We start from the raw sequence: 23,916 nt of genomic DNA, 5'->3' as shown, positions 1-23,916 counted from the left end.
GAGAGCGGGGAATAACCTAGAGTTCACCGTGCCGCAGCCCGGGAAGACACGCCAAGCCGTGTTTAGACTGAAAGACGCAGTTAGGTATTTTATTGCCCAGCACCTGCGACCACTTTCGAACAACCCCACGGGTGGGTCCTGAGCATGACTGCATGTTCTTAGATTACAACGGACGTATTCCAGGAACCATTAGCCAAACCGTCGGACCAAAGCACGTGTACGTGTGTTTCCGAGCAGGTGTGTGCAAGGAAAGAGGAGGGGAGGAGCTGACCAAGCTCTTTCGGGGATAAGCGGTGATCAGGCCATAACAACGACACCCCGAAGTTCCTTCTTTTATTTACTTTTTTTTTTCTCAAAGGATGAGTCGCGAAGGATTAAATGAGGACGTTTCAAATGCGCCTGGTCTAAACGAAATGAATGTTTAGTGAGTGCTGTTTTTGAAAAGGTCTAAATGAGAAGGTCGAAACGAGAACGCGTTCAAGTGATAACTAACCGAGCGTGTATAGTTATATTTATTTGGGTAAGGTTAAAAGCGACGACCATTGAAACATTTTTGTTACATGCCAGCTGTTCGCAAGAAATTGAAGAGGGCGCTAGGTTTGGCGCTTCACATGAGCTAGCAGGAGTTTCAGCTCTGGAATCCTTTTGCTAGAGCATATTCCATCTACTGGCGTCAAGTATTTTTCCTTTCTCTGAATACTAGATATACACGGATGTGCCCCTGGAGAATGATCAATAATATTGGTTTAAACATACACTACTACAGCTGTTTTCGCACCAATCTTTCTGTCTGTACAAATCGGCTTTAATTCACCCCCCCCCCCTCCCCCGCCACGCACTTGTGTATCTCTAAGGTCACCCGACAGATGCTAATGTTCTTTTTAAGCCGGCACTTAATTCTATTTCGGTACTGTACATCACGAAAGAAGTGGTATAGACGGCTTCTGGCTTGCTCCACAAAACGCGGTGGGTTGTCGATTACCTAACCCCCTGTGCTTTAAACGTTTTCCTAATACCCGTGCGCCATCGCTGTCAAATAGGGTTAGTCTACCTTCTTTGAAATGTCTTTCTTTTTCTGGGTGTGTTTAGTCAAATTTCTTGCGTTGTATTAGTGTTCTTTTTATTGCGAGCTGTAACATTGCAGATGTCTTTTGGCTATTAAGGAGGTTGCCACCTTAGTTTTTAGAGTGTCGCTGCAAGATGTTGCAACCTGTTCCAGCCTCTATTGTTTTTGGAAGGACGGAAACAATTGTGAACGAACAGCATACCAATATATCTTGATGTCGCGCCCGCCATATTTTATCTCAAGTGTTAAGCGCCCCATTGTAGAGCAAGCACTCGAGCGCGTATTGTAATATAGTACATTAAATGTGGGAGTAATCGAGTAAACCCAGAAAATCTTCGCTCTCGAGCTTGTGTATTTATTGTTTTAGAATGCTTGCGTAGTGAAGCGGAAGAAACGCTCCTATATGCATAAAAGATCATATGCATGTTTTAAGCTAGAATTATAAAGACAGTATTTGTAGCAAATAAAGATATAACTTTTCTGGCACGCGGACGTGCATTGAATAGAACATTTGACATAATGCATCATACAGCGAGCTTGGAATAGCAAAAATCTCCCTGATGTGATCCATTTGATATTTTTGCACGGAGTCTGTGTTATTTTTTTCTTATTCACAGCTTTTATTTAGTTTTAGCAGCTTAAGATTTTCGTTTCCGTTCCTCGTAGCCAATATCCTGACACTTTTTTTTTGTAAATTCTAGTCTCAAATCAACAAAATAAAAAATCAATGAATAAAATGTACAAATAAAATTTAAATATTTTTTTTCAGTTGCAGTACTTTTAATAAATTTTGATATAAAAAAAATGCGCAATGCACCGTTTTCTTGACGTGTTTTCTGGCACAGTGAAAAATTGCGCCTTACCACTTTTTTGATCTGAATTCCAAGTTATAGATATCTTCATGTTTTTCGCTTAGAGTAATTTTAATATAGCTAGAATACCTCGTTCGTTTATACTACAAACGTACGTGGTTCTACCACACACACACACACACACACACACACACACACGCGCGCGCGCGCGCACGCACGCACATAAGTGAAGACACAAACACCCACACAGATAACTGTTTTACACAAGCACAGAAGGTGCGTAACTTGGGGCAGCATTTTATCTCGAAGCATTTGCGCATGTTGTACGATTTTATATTATATTTTTAGAGCCTGACGGAAGTTGTCCTATCACGTCGATACATTCACCCATTTACAGTGAACCCTGTCACTGCTCAGTTTTATTTTTTCTACCTCTATAGAATATTACAAGGGGGAGGCAAATGCGGCGTTTTGCCATTCGTTTGTAAATAGTGAGGGATTGAATACTCTCGAAAATTTTCGCCAATTGAAGTTTTAGTTGAGTGGTTCCTCTCTGGTCACTCAATAAATTGCACGAATAAACCAAGACTTTCATAAAGGAGAAAATTTTGTGACAAACACTCCTCGGTCGGGCCCGGCACCCCAAATGGTAAAACCAGAGAGCAGTGAAGCAGCTGGCGGCATTCGAAAAGAAATTCACTGAGTGGCAGTATATGAATTAACTGCACTTGTGAACGTCAGTCATGGTTCACATCCCAAGTGACTACCTTATTTTTTGACCAATCAAGAAAGAATTTTCGGTTTGACGAAGTGGTTCAACACGCGGTGTGTGTGCTGCTTCGCATCTCACAAGTAACCATTTTTACGAAAATCGACGCATCCGTTAAGCGCTGTAACCTGCATTGAGCGGAATGGAGACCATGTTTTGAAAAAATACAGATGTGCGCCAATTTTGTTGAACACCATTTTGAGCAAAAATATTTAAATCTTTTATTTCACCCTCCCTCGTATCTTTCATACCGTCTATGATATTCAATGTCAAATATCGCAAAACTCGTGAAATTATTAACAGCATCCCGCCCAAATGCACATCAAAGGCTGTTGGCGGTCGGCGAAAACTCTGCTTTGTATGATTGCGAGCGAAGAAGATATCACAGCAGTCAGCGCGACTCTTTCAGCAAGCCTGTTATACACGAACTCTCGAGGATTGAAATTGTCGCTGAAAACAAGTATACTCATGCATGCTGCGTCGGCTTGATTTTCAACGAAGAGAAATAGCACTAACGTTTGATTTCACTTCCCAGGAAAATAATTATGCCTCTGCAGCCTTTCGATTGGATCGGTATTTCAGTATTATCATGATATCTGGAGGTTGCATGCAGTTCTTTGTTATAACTATTGCAACTTCCTCTATTTCGGCTCGGTAAGTTTTGTATATATATATATATGGTCCAGAAATATGTAAGTCAGTTAAAACGTCAAAACTACGAATTCACAAATTCAACTAAACTTTTCAATGAATTACTATCGTTAAACATTGTGGACATAAAACACAATAAAATCATAAAACTGGTGGCGTGCTTAAGAAAAACAAAAACAAAAAAGCTGCTATATTTGTTTAAATGTTGAGTTGAATATTGAATGTTTGCGTCCTTCCTAAGTAATTTAGCATATTATACTAGTTTATTATTATTTTTCATTACCAATTAGAAGACAGTCTGGTAGGTTCAGATGTACTGGAATTACAAAGCGCAATCGTAAAACCACCTTTGATTTAAGCCGCTACCACTAGAAAACATTGATAAAGTTTCTTTCATTTTGATAAGTGAACGCCCAAAACGCAAAGAACACGATAAAAGGTACATAAAACAAGAAAAGGATGCTTACAATGCGCGTTGTCCGTGATCATTCCGAAACAACGAATTCTCAAGTTCGCGAGTAAAAAAAAAGAAAAAGATACACTCCCACTTGCAAATAAAATCAGCGGGTAAAGTATAACTGCAAAGAATTAAAAGGCATCAAATATATTTTTCTACGCAGCCAAAGTTTGTAAACACAAGTTTGAAGTAGTGGAACCGAACGACAGCGGCTACTAATATACGGAAGTTTTTAAAAAAGTGTTATAATATTGATAAGAGAACGCTTAAAACAATGTGGATGTACTCGTAAGGACACAAAAGAGGAGTATTGTATATATATATATATATTTATACAGGGTGTTTCATTTTAATTCGAACATATCTATTACAAAATATTCATAAAAGGTGCACTAATACCGTTTGTTCAGGTGAGTTATATGGCAAGGGAGAATGATGGGGGTGGCTAATCTTTGCAATAAGTCGCCTAATTAACTGAACTTCCTGATTTAACTCTGCAATTAGTACGAATAATAATATGGTTTCAATTAGTAACATGCTGAGCATAATCGAAAACCACTATATTGGTCAATTTTAGAACGACTTGCAGCTCGTGGGGAACTCGGGAGCGCACCAAAATTACCACTCGCGCAGCAGGCGCAAAGCTAGCAGTGGCGGAACGCGATGGTAATCTAATCATCCGCGTGTTGGGACTGCTAGCTTTGAGTCTGTTGCACGAGCGGTGACTTTGGTTGCACCCTCGAGTTTCCCACGAGCTTCAGGTTGTTCTAAAATTGACTGATACAATGGTTTTTAATCATGCTCAGCAAGATCCCAATTGAAACATAGGATTAGTTTTACTGATCAAACAATTATTTAAGGGAGTTTGGCTATTCATCCGGCCTATCGCAAAGATTAGCCAACCACTAAAATAGAGCACCCGGTATATATATATATGCGACGATTTTCGTACTTTGCGCAAACACCGCTTAGAACGAATCTCTGACGCTAAAGACCTATGAAACACGCATTCCTTTTCCACAAAAAAAAAACAACAAATATTTATATATATATATATATATATATATATATATATATATATATATATATATATATATATATATATATATAGTTCTTTTTAACGCTTTCAGATTTGTTTTTTGAAAAATTTGTGAAAGCTACACTTATCCGGTTTGTGCAGGTATGTTAAACGGCAAGGGGGACATAATATAGGGAGATAGTCGCAACCATCCTTCGGCTAATTAAGGAAAACTGTAAATTAAATTTGTAATTATTACAACGAGACATATAGTTCCAATTAATACTTGCTGAGCATCATCCAAAACCACTCAATCAACTGCTTTAGTAGGATCTAATGACGGGGTAGCATATTACGGTGTTCTGTAAAAACGCTCGATTTAAACAAGTTTCTAGATATCGGTTTCTTATAAGAGCTCATCTCTGCACCCGCGGTCCTGGAGCCCAGTTGCTGAGACGCGCAACACACGTGCGCCCAACTTACCTCCATGCTACGAGGGCGGCGAGAAAGGGGCTTTGGCGCCGTGACCACCGTGGAGCAGAACCCCGGGCGCAAGATGCGCTGATAAGAAACCGAAATCCAGAAACGCGTCCAAATGGAGCGTTCTTAGAGAACGCCGTAGAATGCTTCCCCGGTGTTATATCCTTGTAAAAATATTCGATTTAGTGATTTTCAATAATGCACTACAAGTTTATAATCGTAACTATTTGTCTATTTCCACAAATTAAAAAGTTAATTAACAAGTTAAACTTAATTTGCCGACTATATATATATATATATATATATATGAGTGGTTTCATTTCAAATCGGGCAGGGTAAAAGGGTCTAATTTTTAATACTGACAAAAAAAAAATATATTTTGTTCGCATTTCAGAAATGAAGCAGGGCGCAAACCGCACGTTGCCCAGATTTTTCGTTCTGGAGTTACGGAGCGCAGAAGCTGCAGTTGCAGAAACTAGTATTTTTACATGCCGTTGCAGGTCGCGTGTTTGACACCCAATGCTGGTGCTACTTTTTTTCCCACACCATCTTACTTTTTCCTCCTCATTTAATGGGCACTATAAGTATACATCGATGTGTCAAACTGTCAAACTCGTCGTTCAGGTCACTTTTTGGTTCACTTTGACAGGTCGTTACTTTTTCTGTAATTAAGGCTAGATGTTTTTGTTTAGCTCGATAGAGAAACCAAGGCAAGCCTTTTATATATAATATTAATACTATTATAGTCAGCTGACTAGCCGCTCCGCCGCATTCACGTAAACATTGGGTGGATAACAAAAGGCTGAAAGTTTGAAGTCGATTTTCTCCAAAACACAATTTTGGTAAATTCCTTTTATTTTTCAATTCTTTTGGATATACTAGTCGACTACAAGAAAAAAAAAACAATCTAGAAATGTAATATTTTGGTTGTATGTCCTTTCCTTGAGCCGCAATCGTGTAAAATATGTGCTCATTTGACTAAAATACAGAAAACTTACCGGCATTGTGGGCCTCTACGAGTTCAAAAATATGTTTTCATTTTTTCACGTTTTTAAAAGCAGCGTAATGTAGGCGAACTTGTGATATTCCTTGTAATTTAAAACTCGAAATAAGAGAAAAGCCACAAAAGCACACTGCAAAACAATGAGGAACACGAATATACAAAACGAAAGGCCACTCAACATGACAAAAATTGTTTCTATGTAGAACGACTCAGAGTAAACGAGGGTGGCTGCTCATTATCTAGCCTATTAAGATTAAATGATAAATTCTCACACCATTCATACCTTGTACAGGGTGTCACAAAACAATTTACACGTTCTTTTTTACCTCAAAAATAAACTAGGCATCGCCGAACACTCATTCTCCGCCCAAAGGTAGAACTAGGGGTCACAACCAGATGCCAAAGTTTCAACCCGATCCGATAACTTAATGAGAAGTTATAAATAATTTTCTAAAAATTTCAATAGCAAAATGGCGGCCAACGGAGTTTTCGAATACATGGGGCTCAATGGGCACCAAAAATCGAAAACGGGCCAAAATAGGCTCCATTCTCCCATTGAAATTTTTCGAAAATCATTTATAACTTGATTAAGTTATCGAATCGGGCTGAAACTTTGGCAACTGGTTGTGACCTTTAGCGCTACCTTTGGGCGGAGAATGAGCGTTCGGCGATGCTTAGTTTATTTTTGCGGCGAAGAAAACCCTGTAATTTTTGTTTTGTGACAGCCTGTACATCAATCTTTTGCGAATATGCACCGTGTTTTGCTCTCCTCACATCTTGTATGTCGCCGACGGTGTACTGCACAGTTTTTGTACCTCAGTAATGTAGAAATGCGCGCACAGAACCAGTAAAAATCACAGAAACATCGATAGCACATTTTGTGAAGGCAGTATCCCTTTTACTAGTTCGACGTAACTGTGCGTCAGTTTTTGCACTGCACAGGAGCCACGCAGTCCACGGTTGTAGTTTTGACTATGCGAGCACGCACTCACTGATGATAGTGTAAATTTAGGGACACAAAACGTTACGTGCATGTATTGACACGTGTATGCAGCAGCTACTCTGGGCTTTCGCAAATCTTTTCTAGGGCAAGAACGTTGAAGGCGCCTTCCTCCAGTGTCTTCCTCCATACGTGTGAGGATCGGATGCCCCTTGGTGGCTGTGCCTTCTCACAGTTTTTTATTCTTGAGCTCCCGGAAACGCGTGAGCTTCTCTTCAGCAACTGAGAGCTGAACGATCCCTTTGACGTTCGGTCTAAGTTCCTTAAAAAAGCTTTGCGCGTTCGTTAAGGAATACAATTCTGTATTTGGCGAGTTATACATGGATGCCTGGTGTTTGGGCACGCCACCCACTCCATCACACGAGCTTTTCCCGTACCCTGATGCGGAGAATATCCACTTGGAAACGAACATCTTTTTCTTGAATTTGTACACCTGCTGCCTGTTTTCGAAGGGGCTTGGAGCACCGTCCGTAATATAAACGACTTGCGTGAAAATAGGCAATACTTCCTTCAGCCGCCCGTCGAAGTGTTGTGCGTAAAGAGCGCCTGGAACGAGTCGCGGACGATGTCGTCTCTCACTACGCCGAAGATTAACATTCCCTGTTCGGTCGTAACCACGCAGGTAAAGATGGAAACCATCTTGCTCTTCCAGTGATGTCCGTGCATCGCGCGCTGGATCACGACGCTCCAGCTTTCAGCGAAATCGACGTGCAAGAGGACAGCAGATGATTTTACATGCGCTTTCGCGAGCCATAAGGCTCTTCGCTGAGCACGTCTGATGAAGAAGCGGAGAATGTATTTTTTGTCCACTTCTAAAACTGGTTTAAGAAATCTATGGCCCAATTTTTTTTTTTTTTATCCACTCGCGACCGCAGATTTACAAGGCATGCTCCAGTACGTCTTCGTGTTCGAGTTCTAGCTTAGCCAGCGATGCGTAATTCCTTTTCAAACATACTTCACATTTTAGCAAGAAGCAGTCTTGCGAAGGGGACTTTTTCAAAAACGTAGAGAAAAATTAAAATATATTTTCGAAATCGCAGAAGCGCAAAATGCCGGTAAGTTTTTTTCTATTTTCGTCAAATGAGCACCCCATTTAAGACATTAATATTTACAAAAATGTTCCTTTTTTAGAAAATCGATTTCTAACTTTCTACATCTGTTATTTCTCACATCGTTTACGTGAAGGTTGTAGAGCGACTAGTGGACACATCATAATGATATTATTTTATTTATAATGGGCTTGCTTTGGGCTTTCTGTAGGGTTAAAGAACAACAGTTTACCTTAAGTACAGAAAAAGTAAGGACCTGTCAAGTTTGACCAAAAATCGACCCGAACGACGAGTTTGACATTATTTTTTTGATAAAAAAAGAAAATTCTTAAAATTATTCGAATCCATCAAGATATCTTTATATTACCCATTAAATGAGGACAAAAAGTTAAGATGATGAAAGAAAAACAGCAGCGGCAGCAGAGGGTGCGATACACGCGACCTGCGGCGGACGACAAAAATACTAGTTTCTGCAACTGCCACTTCTATGCTTCATAACTGGCGAACAAAAACCCTGGGCAACATGCGGTTTGCGTCATCCTTCATTTCTGAAATGTCGCCCAAAACATATATTTTTTTCGTCCGAATGAAAAATAAGACCCTTTTACCCTGCTTGATTTGGGATGAGACCACAAACGCACACACGCACGCACACGCGCACGCGCACGCGCACGCACACGCTCACACACACACACACACAGACATACACACACACACACAGATATATATTATGGGGATATTGGACACTGAGAACTTCGGCGACGATGCGGACGGCGCGCGAGAAACGAGCGCGGGGCCAAAGCACGGGGCGCGAGGCGCGTGACGAAGACAGGACAGTTTAGCCATGGCGGCGCAAGCCACCGAACACCAGGCTCGAAGAATAAACATGTCTCCATCATGACTTGGCCCCTTCCTCCGGACAAGCGGTGAGCGAGAATACCACAATATATATATGTATACACGGTGTTTCACGAAAGGTGGACAAAATTGATATTTGCGAAAACTACGCTTCCCACGCCCACCCCCCTCCCCCCCCCCCCCCCCAACAAAAGAAAAGGCTTGTATCGTTTTGATCCTGGGCCAGGGGCCTATTTATGAAAATTATTAAAGTCCTGAATAATTAACTTGTAAATTATTTTAGCGTAATTACCTTTTTGAATATTGTGTATAAGGGCATGGTTTCAATTAGAAAAGTGCTCAGCATCATCAAAAACACTAAATCAACAAATTGCAGAACGATAGAAGGCACGCGAAGCATTTTACGACTTTCTGAAAAACCGCGCAAATTCAACGGGTTTTTAAGTATCAGCTTGCTATCGGAGCGCATCTCGGCACCGACGGCACCGCGCCGCGTGGAGAAATAAAGCAACCAACCTAGGCTACGCTGCCATCGCGCGACGCAGCAGAGGTTGGTTGCACTATTTCTCCACGGGGCGCGGAGCCGTTGGTGCTAGATGCGCTCCGATAGCAAACTGAAGCTTAAAAACCCGTCAAATTTGTGCGGTTTTTCAGAAAGCCGTAAAATGCTTCGCGTGCCTTCTATCGTTCTGCGATTTGTTGAGTTAGTGATTTTCGGTGGTGCTGAGTAAATTCCTAATTAAAACCATGCCCTTAAACACAATAACCAAAAAGTTACTTACGCCAAAAATAATTAACAACTTAATTATCGGGACTTTGAAAATAGTTTACTAAATAGGCCAGGCCTCTGGCCCAGGACCAAAACGACACAAGCCTTTTTTCTTGCGACGCGTAGTTTAAGCAATATCAAATTTGTCCACCTTTCTTGAAACACCCTGTATATATATATATATATATATATATATATATACAGGGTGTCACGAAAGAAAATGTACACAGTCTTTTTTACCGCAAAAATAAACTAGGCATCGCCGAACGCTCATTCTCCGCCCAAAGGTAGCGCTAGAGGTCACAACCAGATGCCAAAGTTTCAGCTCGATCCGATACCTCATTCAAAAGTTATAAGTGATTTTCTGAAAATTTCAAAGGGAAAATGGCGGCCGCGGGGTTTCTGAACACATGTGGCACTATGGCACCAGAAACCAAAAACGGGCAAAAATGGGCTCAATTTTTCCATTGAAATTTTCAGAAAATCACCTAACTTTTGATTACGTCATCGGATCGGGCTGAAACTTTGGCATCGGGTTGTGACAGCTAGCTCTACCTTTGGGCAAAGAATGAGCGTTCGGCGATGCCTAGTTTATTTTTGCGGTAAAAAAGACCGCGTAAATTTTCTTTTGTGACACCCTGTATATATATATATATATATATATATATGTATTAATAAATATATATATATATATATATATATATATATATATATATATATATATATATATATATATAGAGGGTGATTCAAGGAGAGGACAGGCGCTTTAAATCAACCGCGAAATTCGGTTTCTTAGCCTATCGCGCTACGACTTTGTGCAGCGTTGCCCACAGATGGTGCATCTTTTTTTTCTTTTTTTTGTAAAATTTGCAAAGAGTGAACTTACCTGAGGAAAAAGTAAAGGAAGAAAAAAGCTTAGCTCGTATGAAAACGCAGCGACGCCACCGGTCTTTAAACAACACGGCGCCGTTTCGCACGGGAGACTAGAGATGGCGCAACGAGCGCCGCCAACCAACGAGCATACGGCGCCGAGAGCCGGCGTCTTTAGCAGGCGATCTTTTCGACTCAAAAAGCGGCGCGCGTTCCGCAGGAGGCGACAGTCGCAGAAAAAAAAAACAGGCGCGGTAACAAGGAATTGCAGTTTCTTGTCTGCTAAAGACGCCGACTCTCGGCGTCGTATGCTCGTTCGTTGGCGGCAGTTGGCGTCGCGACCGCTTGCGCCATCGCTTGTCTCCCGTGCAAAACGGTGCCGTGTTGTTTGAAGACCGGTGGCTTCGCTGCGTTTTCATAGAAGCTAAGCCTTTTTCTTTCTTTACTTTTTCTTCATGTAAGTTCGCTCTTTGCAAATTTTACAAAAAAAAAAGCACCATCTGTGGGCAACGCTGCACAAGGTCGTAGCGCGATAGGTTAAAAAACCGAATTTAGCGGTCGATTTAAAGAGCCTGGCCTCTCCTTGAATCACCCAGTAGATTTCTCTACTTGAATGGCGTAGCCGCCTTTGCGGTTCCAGCTTGACGTTCATGTCGTAGGATTTTTCGGGTAATGTGGAGCAGAGAGCTACAAATTACATAGAGTTTCCAACTGTTCTATCGGAGTCACGTGATGTATGGGCTGCGCTGGCAATACGGGCTGCAAAGAGGATGCAAAAGTGTTGGTCGTCTGCGAGTGTCTCCTCTTTTCCGCGTGCTTTTTTCTTGGCACGCGAAAAGGCAGTGGATGTGCACTTCCGACCAATCTCGGCCGGAGGCGTCCGCCATTACATTGCAAGCGCTCCCCATGGCTCCACATCAACCCCTTCTACAACCTAAGCTCTCTAATGTGAAGTTGTCACAACAGCACCCTTTTTGTAGACCGCGCACTGTTATTTACCTTCTTACTTTCAACTGGAACCGCCTCACTTAACAGAATGCAACTCGCCAAAAATAACCGGTAACAGGAGAAATTGTCTCTGGACAACTTCTCACAGAATGACGTGTCACGTGAAAAAGGGTCACGGGAGAACATCGTCTCAGGAGAACTCGTCACAGGAGAATTAATCAGAGAACTCGTGAAGACAGAACTTGCCACTGGAGAACTTTTCAGAGGTGAGCTTGTCACTTGAGTACTGATCACATCGGTTTCCCTGTTTGAGGTCAGTTTGTCACGTGAACACCGGGTGACGAATGAGGACGTCCTTCACCGCAACGCTGGCCGCAAGTCTGAATATATTTCCCACATATTAATTTCAAACTTGCGTTGGCCTCTTTACGGGTAGCGCTTTTATGTAACATTATAAGTTCTGATCAACATTTGTCTACAAAGGCAACATCGAGGTGTGGACCTTCACATTTTTTCTAAGAAGGTAACTTTGGACCCGAATGAGAGATAGGCATAGGGAGTTAGAGCATCCTCTCTATATATATATATATAAAGTGAATCCCTCATAGATAGGTAACTTATTCGTAGGATTGACAAGGAGAGTATAAAAGTAACAATCATTTCGCGTGGGGCTAAAATGTTCCACGCTTAGGATGTTCGCATACATTACACATAAAATGCAGCTGTGGTAGTAACACTAGATATTGTCGCGCACGTAGCTGGCCAAGTGGTCAGGGCGGCCGTGGCCTTACGGCTATCGTGCTTGCCTCCCCCCGCGAAGGGCCAGTGTTCGATTCCTGGGCGCGGCGCGTCTTTCATTTATTCTTAAAATTTAGCGTTCTGGTAAATTCGAAAACTCTGTTGCATGTTCAAGGCTAGAATGTTCTATGCTCAAACCTTCTACGCCGATTGTTTAAGAAGCCTCCGCGTGGCAAGCCGCAGTCAGTTTCGCCTCATCCTTCGATCCTGCTGCTTCGCCGACTTCGACACCCGCGACGCTCTGTTGTTATCTTCTGTTTCCTTTTTGTTTTAAACGTTTAGTTTCCTCAGCTATTCTTTGTTTCCTTACCTCTTCATTCGTGACAATATATGTGCACACGAAAAGTACTGCAAGGAAAACATGTTAACTAAACAGAACGTTTTACTCGTTTTTTTTTTTTTTTCGGTGTTCCCGATAGAGACCTGTCTACTGTAGAAGGTGTGCCAAATCATTATAAATGCTTGTAATTTGCTCTTTACTTTTTGATATAAAACAACAGAGTTGAGTTCGTTGTTTTATTTGTTCTCCGTGGTTTTTGTACTTCTTTTTAGCTAAATTCGTAATTATTTTTCATAATTAAGAACTAATGGAGCCCTCCGCTTTCCAGATGCCTTCGACCGGCACGCAAAAAACGGACCAATCGCAAGGAGAGAAAGAATTCCGAGCAAGCAGTTTGTTCTAATATTGACATAATTAATACCATTTTAAGAAAACCAGCAGGTCTTGCCTAATGATGTTCACCCTTTTTTGCTTTATAATTTTCTCTTCGCTGTTCTTAGTGGCTAATCGGCAATCACCTTGGCTGCGGAGGAATAATGATATCGCGGGGACAGGCCACGCTAGAAACCAGCGCCGTATTACACAATTTGGCATTCGAAGTACATAAAAAAAAGCACTGCTTATGAACGTGATACCTAGGGTGACGCGGTCATTGTTTTACCAGGAGCGAACGCAACATGAAATTTTTAATGCAGAGCCAGTGTTCCAGCTTGTGGATGCCATGCTGCATAACGAAAGGGAAGAAAGCTACTAGCGACGTACGCTGCGCAACTGAGATAACGGCATTTGGGTTCCAATATATCAAGAGCTATTGCATCACAATTTATTACTGTTTTAAAGTTTTTGTTTTTGTTCACTCTAACTCGGTGTCCAATGGGGCCGCGATATAGGTAATTCTTATTTTTTTATTTAAGGCGGCCCTGATCGCAGCCGACGCTGTTCATATTTTCCAATCTAGTCGCGCTCCATTTAGGTACAAGTACTCTTTCATGCTGTCATAAATAATATTGCTTCATCCTCGCGAAAATTGGGTATTTTATTTTTTAACTACTGGCAATCAGTGTTAGGATGCTGCGTTTCTGGGGTAAGCAAGCGCCCCACTAGTTGTATTCCCAACTGGCACGCAAGCCCCCATAGCGCGCTTTAAACAATTAAGCTCAATGCGTAATTCAGGAATAGGTAACTTGACATAACTTAAATTACCGCGGGCTCTTTATTTGCTCACTGATTGCCTAAAACCATTTAATACGGTTACCTGGACCCGATGACCAACAAAACGTAGAAACAATTCATAAGGAACTTTAAGTGTTTTGAATAAGAAAGACGGGTTTTGTGATGAACTTATGTATTATTCCTCATTTTCGAAGAAAATCAAGGTAAAACACAAAATAAAGGCCTACAATAGGAACATGCTTTCCTAAATTCATTATTTTAAGGATCTCCTAGTTTTATCTCATTTACATATTTCACATATTGCAGCCCCCATGGGGCTATGGCGGGGGTGGGGTAAGGGGTGCAAGAAAATATTTTATAAACTGTTTGTAAGTAGATAACAAATATGTGAAACTTTAAAAAAGTATTTAGATAGTACTTAGGAGCAATTGTATATGAGTAAAGCGGAATACATTTTTTTGGGCCTCACTTCTACCTTTGCCAAAAAAGAAAACGCTCGTGGCACTCGGACGTATTCAATACGAAACTAAGATATAAAATGTAAATGGCGTTCTAAAAATATAGTTTGTGCCCTTACAAAAACAGGTCTCAACATTTGTTTTATTATTTCTTTAGACTCCTTATTGACTTTCCGGGTTCCTACTGAATTTCTCTATAAACGCACTTTCTTTTGATTATTGTCAAAAGACTCTCGAAGGAAAAAACAACGGCTTTTTTTGTAGACTTATTTATACAAGCATTAAAAAAGAAATTGTAATGAAGTTTTTCTGTAGGTTATTCTCTAAAATTATTCAAAAGAAAGAATAATATTTTTTTGTAGACCTATTGATAAAAATTTAAAAAGAAGCTGTAATGCCGTTTTTCTGGAGGTTATTTTCACAAAAAATTCGAAAGGAAAAAATAATTACATCTTTTTTGTAGACTAATGTATAAAAACATTAAAAGTAAGTTGTATTGACATTTTTTGTAAGTTATTTAAAAAGAAAGTTTAAAAATTATCGACAATATTTTTTATATTTTTTATAAACGAAAAATATATATATTTTTGCTATTTCATTAAAAAGATTACTGAGGACATTTTTATTTGTACGAAATTTTTGAAGAATAAAAGGTCACACTTTTTTGAAAATATTAAAAGGGAAAATACATTTTCTACAGGTTTTTCCTTGTTGACATATATGTAAGAGTTCTAAAATGATAGCAAGTTGCTTTGCACTTCTTTTTCGTTTAATCTAAAATTTTTTTTTAGAAGGACCTTTTTCATTCTCTTTCCTGTTTCTATTTAATAAAACATTCTGCAAGCACCACCCTTTTTACATACGTTGAAAAAAGGCTTCAACTTGACATCTGTATATAGGAATTCTTATATTTATGGCAGTGCATAGGAGTATATTTTTGTTATGTCGGACGTAATGTCCGACGTAACAAAAAATAAAATTAAAGTTACGTCCGACATAACATAGAAGTTCGCTGTGCCTAGCGTTAAGTCCGGATGGACCGCTGAAACGCATTAGGCTGACCCCCTCCACCTCTCTGTCTCGCCCGTAATCACTGAAATGAGTTTCTATGTTCCGTAAACAACATCGTAAGCAATGCTCGAAGCAAACTTGCCAAAAAAGATCCTCACAGGAACCAAACATATGACCGCAAGGGTCGATACCAGCTCCAATCTCCTCGACCATAAAAAATAAGGTAGCTGAGAGTTGCTTTGAGTTGTATTGAAGCTCAACGGACAGATGCATCTTTAATGTGATGGTTATTTTGTTTATAGTGTACCAACAAGTAGGCTTTCGTGGCCGTTTTTGGACATTACCAGAAAATAGAGTATATTATTATATTATTATTATTATTATAGTAATGAAGCAATTATTATTGATTACATTGTAAATCGGAACGTTGTATTAAAGTTTCGTCGGGTTTAACTAGAACGTTCCTTCAATTAAAAAGAAAATGCCTCGGGATTTGAAAACACCACCGCAAGGACGTAGATACATAATAGACTGCAGTCCTCTCGGCCACGAAGCAATAACTTTGGATTATATCGATTGTAACTCTGAATCTTCCATCAAAGTGGTGTCAAGTTTAACTCCAAAGTAACCTTAATTTTTTTTCTTTTTTACTTTGGGTTATGCCGGACGTAACACTAGACACTTTGTATTTTTATTTATAACTTCTGTGCAATTCCAACTTTTTTCTTCATTCTTATTACAAATCAAATCCACCTCCTAGCTGTGCCTGCATCATACATTGAACTGTCACAGCACATTAAACTGATTTTTGCGACTCTTTTTGAAGGATGTCATATCCGTCTGCATGCTTGGTCCTAACTATAACATGGTGCACATAGTACAGTAGAATATAGAAGTCAGGAACTTCCCACTAGAAGGTTGCAAGATCCAAACTTAATAGCCCCCTTTCCTTTCACCTCCTCTTTCAACGTGAAAAAATAGTCGTTGCGCCGGTGGATGTTAATCATGATGTAGAATACTCGAGACTGTGGTAAAAGTTGGGAAACTTGGAGAAGAAAAAAGACAGGGACAAAAGAACTTCTCTTTACACTCGTATTTTTTCTTCGACGAAGTTTCCCAGCGTTTACCACAGTCTCGGGTATTTTACATCATGATCTTTCAACATCACTTTTTTCTTGGATTTCACAAGATTTCCAGTGCTAAATGCGACCATTACATTTCCACCTTAGCCTTTTAGACTGTGACGCCAAATACTTTACGTGCAAATGCATCTCACAGCTACGTTTTATCCTGTACGGCTTGGGTGTATGCATGTGCCAGGATTATATAGATTGATGACATACTAGAGTAGTTCCGTAAGAATTCAGAAAGCATCACACACTCTGCATGCCATTCGGAGTTTGAAATAGAACACTGGTGACACAATATGCATGGCGATGTAAATATGTTTTATTCCTAGATTTTGTCTTCAGTGTGTATGTGGGTATATATATATAAAAGTGCCAATGACTCATACTTACTGTTATTAGCAGAAGTGAAATATTGCAGCGGCTTTAATTAACCTTCCTACGAACTCTATTCTGTCTGTGCACAGTTGTACACAACTATGAAATATAAAACCTAACTTCTCAGTTCTATCAACAGGTACTATTAAAAAAGTACCGTGATACAATGTAACAAAAGTCAAGAAGGACAAATAGTGACCCTTTATTCACAAGGCGAATCGTTGCTCAGGAAAATGTCGCATCACTCTATGGTGCAACACAAAATGCAACATAGTATGAAATTGCTTTATTAGTTTACTAGCACATGGAGATACGACAGAACAATATTGCAATGGACACTCCATCTCTTAGGTAACAATACGAATGTCTGGGGGCAAATGTGCCCATGGCAAATTTATTGTATGCAATAGGCGCACACTGGGTTATTAACCAGGAAATCACGCTTGGCAGACAAAAGAAACTTGCCAACCTTTATGTGAAGATGAATTAGTGTTTCTATGCAGACGCTGTCTCTTGATAGTCAACATGTAATCCAATAATAATAAAACACACCCCTATATACACCATATCATTGTTTATAAACACGTATGCATTTGCTCACAGGAGCTGTGGACACTGCGCTTGTGGAAGAACGTGCTTTTTGAAGAGTGAAAGATCTGTAGATGCTAGAATAGAACGATCAGTGCGCCTGCATCGACATGATGTCAGAGATACAAGCTGGTCTATAAAACAGCAGAACTGTCACATGTCAATTTGCACTGTAACCTTCCTAATGCTATCAATCTCTCAAAAGAGGGAAAATGGTGTGAATATCTAAACCACAACATGTTTTGTTACTTGTGGCAAGACAGAAAATGCTCTTTTGAATCATTTATAAACAGTGTACACAAATATACTCTCAATCCAACACCTTCTGTGTATTCATACTATCCAATAAAAGTCACATTAGCTCTCTTCATAGCTAATACTATACACCGTTGGTTGCAAACCGACATATGAACGTCTCCAGTTTACCGAGATAGTTAGTAGCCTACTCACACTTCCACACGACTTCAAACGAGATTAGCCTACCCGAAACCCAGATTGGCAATAGGTACATTGCAGTGCATATTCTCATCATTGCATCAAGAAAATATCATTTCACACAAAGTGCATAAGCTGCACAAAGAAGTTCTTGGGCGTTTTCTTTTTTTTTTTTAAATTTAAATCGGGCTCTATCTTGATGCAATCTAAATCCTAGCTAATTGTAAATGCATATAACTATACGGTCACTATGTAAAAAAAAAAAGTAATTTCAAGAAACCACTTTTTTATATGGTTCTTGAGGTGAATACGAGTACAGAAAGACCGACACTGCATGTGGCATCACCGTGATAAGTGAAAAAAACCAGAACAAAAAGAAACAAAAACAAAAGAACAGCAAGGACTATATTCATGCGTAGCGGCAAAACAATGTCTATGTGGGAAGTTCGACTGAGTGGCCAAAAAAAGAGGACACAAAGCTAGTAAGTGTTTCCAGGGAAATGGATAATCAATACCATAACTGCCTACGTAGAGCCCGGGTCAGTTGGTCATAGAAGATCAGAGATGACCTGCTGACACTGCCCAAGAGCGGCAAGCAAAATTGTGAATTTATAAAGAGCCGCATTTCAGGGAGAGGGGGGGAGAAGTAATATTGTCGAAAATGGCAGGCAGGCGAAGAGGTGGCAAAGATCACTGAGAAACTAAAAGTTCAATGGTTTAACGTGGAGAACTTGTGCCAGAAACAAATGAAAGACGGATCGTCGGGAAACCAGAAAAAAAAGCGAGCATGAAGGTGTCGTCGTGACAGCAGGCTCGAGCGAGACTGACTCGGCAAAGCTGACCGTTTCCCTACTGCGACGAGCAACATGCTTGAACATGTGTTTTAACTATGCTTTCACTCACGAGCATGCACGCAGAGCCGAATCTCTCAAAGCGTTGCACTCGCATCCTGCAGCTGTTGACATTAAAGGCCCATAGTCGCAGCCGCGATTCAGTTGTCAAATTTATCATTAACAGCCCAAAACAGTGTCGCCGTAAAATGCTTCGCTGAGAAGTATACACTGCGACCTAACTTGCTCTGCTTTACTCGCCTATGTGGTGAAAAAAAGTTACATTGCGGCATTTACTAGCCAAAGCAACAAACGGAAGCCTGCAATTAAAGAGGATTTAACCGGTGCAACTAGTTTGCACGAACCATGGCGCCCATGAACCATGAACCACGTGGTTCATGGACGTCATGATGCAGCTGCCGTGGGCAGGCTACGTCAGAATTGTGACAATGTTGCCTGGTCTCGAGATGCAAATAAGTGACATTTAAAAATTTCTTTTTGATATAGTAAAGCGCTAAAAATTCTGAAAATTGGAGTGTCTACTGAGTAACCTATCAGGGTTTCGTATCAAGAATGACCCGACTTAACTAATTTTCATGTAATGACCTCTTTAGAACAGGACAGGTACATTGGCAATGAGATTCACACTTTGAGGAAGGAGCACAAAAAGGGAAGTTTTGATGCAAAAGCATCAACTGTTTCATGAAGCGAGCCGACGTCTTCAGTTTGAAGCGCGAAAACGGCCCATTAAATCATTTCTCCAAGTAAAGCCAGCTACCGGCTACGAAACCATGCGAAAAGCCTGGACACGGCACCTAGTCTCCCCGATACCTAAAAAGCGAAGTAAACCTGATGTATTTTCGGCTTCAGTCCATTGGCTGAAGCGCATCGACGAGGCTTCCATTGGCCGCTGCGCGTCAGTTTCAACAATCAATAACAATCAATCACCTAATGGCGCTGCGTGTCCACGAGGCAGCGGCTCAACCGCCCCACGCCCAAGGTCAGCGCGCCGTACGCCGCAGACCAAAGAAGAGAACTAAGAGCGGCGTACGTGCTTTCGCATTCACAACTCACAAGAAGTACTTGGGTGCACCTCGAGCCTTTTGTTATCTATCTCTTTTTATGCTCCTTCCTCTCTGTATGAAGCCCATTACCAACACGCGTCTTCTATCCTTAACACACTGCAAGCATTCAGACAGAGTGAAGCACATAGGTATCATTCACAACGCACAGACAGGTGCTAGGAGAATCCCAAAAAACTATGCACTTCTGAACAGATGCAGCATCCTTTTTGATAATTGCATTTGTGTGCTGCACTTCAAAAACTGTACTAGAGAAAGAGATCTAAAAGAGCTGAGAACAGAGTCCTTTACTTTCGGTTCTTGTAAACGCAGGGTCATATTCATGACACAGTTGCATGACGTGTGCTCCAGCTTGCACCGAGCGACAATGGCAACTAGTTGCCCGAATATGGCCACTACAAACACGTAGGAATTCTTCATACGGGAGTTGTCATGTGCTGTGACACAGTATGTGAAGGCACCAATTCTAACCTTTTTGAAAATAACTTTGTCTCCTTTCGGTTGACCCTTTCCTTGGAAGATTACGGCATCATTCTTTACCACATGCTTCCTCAAGTTGTAGCCTTTCATCAGTGACTGAGCAGTACCGCGATCTGGTCATCGGCACTGCGGCTGAAGGCAACTGCCCACAGTTTGGGAAGACTTCGGATAATTGAAAACTTTTTAATAATCTGACACTGAACATATGTTGTTCCTTTTACCATTTACAAGTCGTACAATTTTCCCATTCATTGACTTGAAGGGATATGCGGAATACCCCTAGAGGGTTCCCCACAGTCTCACGCTATGTATCAAGTGGAGGAGTACGGTCGTGTTATAACTCATGATGACTTGGCCATAGAGTTCCTCAAACCTTTTGAGAAATGCGGTGATTGCTGTTTTCACCGGTGGAATGTTGTCAAGTGGAACTGAAGGGCTTAACAAAAAGTGCATGATACGCACAGACTTCAGCCAGTTGTCGAAGTACTTTTTCGAGAGGAACCCGTTGAGGACCACGGAAGAGAAAAAGCATCCAGCTGCGCCATTCCGACGACTTTCAGAACTTCATGTCCTTCAGAGATTTGGGAAGTCGGAAGATCCCCCAATTTGGCTGCAGCGCTTCTTGTTTCATGTCTATTTCAGACATGAAACTACCGAGATGGTAGTGCTGCCCACTCCTATTTTTTAACCACATAAAGGCCGTGGATCTCACAAACCCAGAGAACACGGCGTGCATGTAATCAACAACAAAACCTCAGGCGAAGCTGAAAAATGGCAATCCGAAAAAAATGCTTGCACACTTAACACCATGACTTGGTGCACCTTGCTTCTCTGCTTTCTCAGAATGATGGAGAAATGACTCATGAGACCGTGTTGTGCAAACAAACGCAGGGTACACTTTTACATGGCCTCGACCATTCTCCATGACCTCTCCTTCGGCCTCACACCATGCGAACCCAAATGCCCCATTAAACTGAGCATATTCTTGAGCATACAGCGTGCAACAGCATCTACTGTACATGGCCCTGGAAACGCTCTAAATATCTTCTGTGTGCCAGAAGCATCAGTCCGATGAACACCCAAAGAAGGCAGCTCATTCATAACCTCCACAAATTGCTCCGAAAAACAGTTCATATCTGGCTTTTTGGGGCCAAACCACAAACCTGCTAGCAGCAGGTTCTGCACGCGTTCGGGAAATGGCAGCTCATTCACTTGCAGAAGCAAAGGCCAAATGCTGTAATTCGAAGACTCGAAAAGTGGAACACCATCGGTATTCCATGTTACGCTGAGATCCCCCCCTTTGAGCGGAAGGCTGTGGTAGGCAGAGCTTTGTGTGATATCCTGCACATCATACTCCAATGTCCCTGGAGTGCTCAGGTTCCCAATCAATCAAATGTCCCGAACTTGGTACTTAATATCCAAAAACACAAAATAAGCACCCTTCTACACAAGCTCATCTGCTCTATAAACAGTACTACTGACTGAGCATGATAATTCTAAGAGAGATGCAGTCACCTTCCTCAGATTGCAAACGCATTTTGGGCAGTATAAGTACATTGCCTTACTGGCTTCGTCCCCAGCAAAATACTTAAAAAATAAAAACTTCAAACTGGGAAAAACTGTTCCTTCCGGAAGATGGGAGTCCACAAGCTTCAGAAGGCTCTCGGTTGATTCCTTCGAAAAGTCGTACCGCAGGCTGTGGCTCATCATCATTGTGAGGCTTTCTGCTCTCGTCACCTTGGCTCCTTGATACAGTGGTTCATCCTGTGAATTGTGTAGATGAATTAGAAAGACATCAATCTACAAAAATTGTGTACTTCTGAGTTTAGGTCTGAAAACAAAAGGAAGTGCTTTGCAGGGCCAAGATTACTGTAGTGTTGTTCATTTTAAGTTGAAGAGATGCTGAACCAAAACCTGAATTCCACAAAACACGGTGGCAAAAGCGTGAAACGGGATGCTACAAACACCAAACATCTCTCATACAGCAATATCTCGAACGGATGACCGTATTTTTCAAAAAAAGGAGGCGTACTTGACAGATATGTTTACGTTTTGTTTCTCCAAGAAGAAGAGGGAACGGCCTCGCGTCTTTTTCGCCTCGCCGCCTTGAGGGAGCGAAGCGAAGATAAGAGGAACCGAGATATCTTGACGTCACGCGCCTCGTCGGCCTCGCTCAATATAGATCTCTTTTTCCAAAAATATGGCCGTACATTCGACATATCACCTTACGAGTAGTGTTGTTGGGATTGTGGCGGCCTGTATACATCTCCTGTATTGTTTTATTTAAATCCGAATTTCGGGTCACCATCCCTTTAAATAGTACAAAGCAAGTTCCCGGTTTTGCCCCTGATGTTATGGTTTGAGACCTGAAGCATGGCTACATTTCACGTCAAGATTTCTTCACAGAGTTGAGGTTGAAAGACGTAGTTCGCATAGCATTACCCAACTTGAAAAGAGTAAAGCTATGCGCACTACATAGTGCACCTTGACCGGAAATCGATATACGCACTATGCGGAGAGCTCACGCCATTTCGGTCACCCTTCTTGGACGGCGCGTTTATCGCAGGGGGGGGGGGGGCGTGCTAAGTCAGCCCCCCGCCTGCGTTCACGCTGCTTCGCGGCGACAGTGTGCGGCTGCTAATTACAAAACTATTAACATACATGGCCCCTCCCCTCCCCCCTCTTTCCTACCCCTCCCCCTTCCCTCCCCCTCCTTCTTTTCCCTCCCTCCCTCCTCCTTCTCCCCCCCCCCCCCCCCCCGGCAACCCGAGCCCCGCTGTCCCCGATCGTATACCTCCGGAAAGGGAGTCCCATACCATTTAGTTCAGCAAAATGTTTTAAGCGTTCGTTTTTTAGTGTGAATTTTAAAAATGAAATGTCGTAAATATTGTCAAGTGCTCAACAAACATAAATGTTCTAGAAGACAGAGAAAAAAAGAGGAAGTTTACACAGGCATTTGAACCCGATCGAATGAGGGACCGCTGCCTACGGAGCAGACACCTTACCACTAAGCTACGCCACTGCGTCGTTAGTTCGTTGTAATCATTCGTTTTAAACGAGCTTCGGGTAGTGCGTATAGCCCTTTCCAGTCGGGGTGCACGACGTAATGCGTTCAGCTTTACTCAATGTGAAAAGCGAAGTATATTACCATTTCCCTTTTGGCCTTGCCTCTTCTGAACACGGGGGGTCGTCTTCGCCTTCGGACGAGGGCGAGTCCGACACCGGATCTCCCGTGAAACGTTCATCTACGCTTCCTTGACCAGACGTTGAGGCTACACTTGCATTTTTTTCGTCCAGAACGGTCATCGATGCCCTCCCCGGACTGTCCACTTGTGGAATGTCAGGACTCAGCTCCAAGTCCGAAAGTTTGCTCTCTCTGGATGTGAGCACAAGCACTTCCCGTTGCCTTTTTTCTGCTTCTTTCCGAAGTCGATGATTCGTGCGGTTCGGCACTTCGGAAGAGGGGTCCCACAGGTACTGCTTATACGTCCGTCTTTTTCCCATGCTGCGCTCAACCTCATATACA

This window comes from Ixodes scapularis, unplaced genomic scaffold (genome assembly GCF_016920785.2).
Source record: "Ixodes scapularis isolate PalLabHiFi unplaced genomic scaffold, ASM1692078v2 PGA_scaffold0__279_contigs__length_252992795, whole genome shotgun sequence".
NCBI lineage: Eukaryota > Metazoa > Arthropoda > Arachnida > Ixodida > Ixodidae > Ixodes > Ixodes scapularis.
The sequence above is the reverse complement of the archived record's forward strand: the minus strand, read 5'-3'. Positions refer to the sequence as shown.